Source organism: Meleagris gallopavo, unplaced genomic scaffold (genome assembly GCF_000146605.3).
Source record: "Meleagris gallopavo isolate NT-WF06-2002-E0010 breed Aviagen turkey brand Nicholas breeding stock unplaced genomic scaffold, Turkey_5.1 ChrUn_random_7180001929497, whole genome shotgun sequence".
Lineage (NCBI taxonomy): Eukaryota > Metazoa > Chordata > Aves > Galliformes > Phasianidae > Meleagris > Meleagris gallopavo.
The window spans coordinates 1-740 of NW_011191630.1; the positions used below are offsets into that span (position 1 = coordinate 1).

The 740-nt window shown below is 44.1% G+C and overlaps 1 long non-coding RNA gene across 1 annotated transcript; it reads left to right on the forward strand.

Annotated features, from left to right (window-relative positions):
* Positions 1–59: 59 nt before the first annotated feature.
* On the forward strand, positions 60–718 carry LOC109364852. The gene is made up of 3 exons (XR_002110614.2): positions 60–139; positions 211–289; positions 602–718. It is a non-coding gene; the product is annotated as an uncharacterized LOC109364852 (long non-coding RNA).
* The last annotated feature ends 22 nt before the right edge of the window (positions 719–740 follow it).

The following is a 740-nucleotide window of genomic DNA, read 5'->3' on the forward strand; positions in this document are numbered from 1 at the left end:
CTCTTACGGATGGGGTGAGTGTATTTTTTTTTCTTTATTTTGTAGCTGTTTTCTCTTTTTTTGGCAGGGAATCCTGTCTGTACTTAGGGGCTGGTAGCCGTTTGTACCTGGAAGCTGCTTCCTTCACTTCAGAGTGTGGGTGAGTGTTGGACCTTGGAATGGGGTAAGTGGTTTCTTTTTTATTTCAGGGTTCTCATCTCCTCTTTTTAGCGGATCCTAATTCCATTGAAGGGCTGGTAGCTGTAAGAACAGCATCTGAACATGGAAATAGCTTCCTTTGGGATGTGGGGTGAGTACTTAGAAAGGGTTGAGAGATTCCTGCTTTATTTCAGAGCTGTGAACTCTGCTTTTTGGGGGATCTCAAGCTGGGTTAGAGCAGCTGTTTTAGCTATGTGTTGTTTTCTTTTCAGTGGTTCTCAGCTCATAATCTCCCATCTGGGCTTCAAATATGTTCTTTCTATTTCTCTGTATTTCCACTTCATGGCTGTAATTAATAGTGGTTTGTGTTTATTGCATCTATGCAGTGTTTTTTAAGGGCATTCTGTGCATCTTTGTACTGTTTTCAGTTACGTTCTGTGTCTCTTCTGATTTCATTTTGCAGCATGATGGGGTTTAAGGATTACCTGGGCTCCTCCAATCAGCGGTGTGAGATCTGTGCGGCAGGTAACGAACACCATGAGCCCCATGTTGGTGCACTGCTTGTATGCAGGTAGGTTTGCGATGCGGTCCGACTCCCCCAC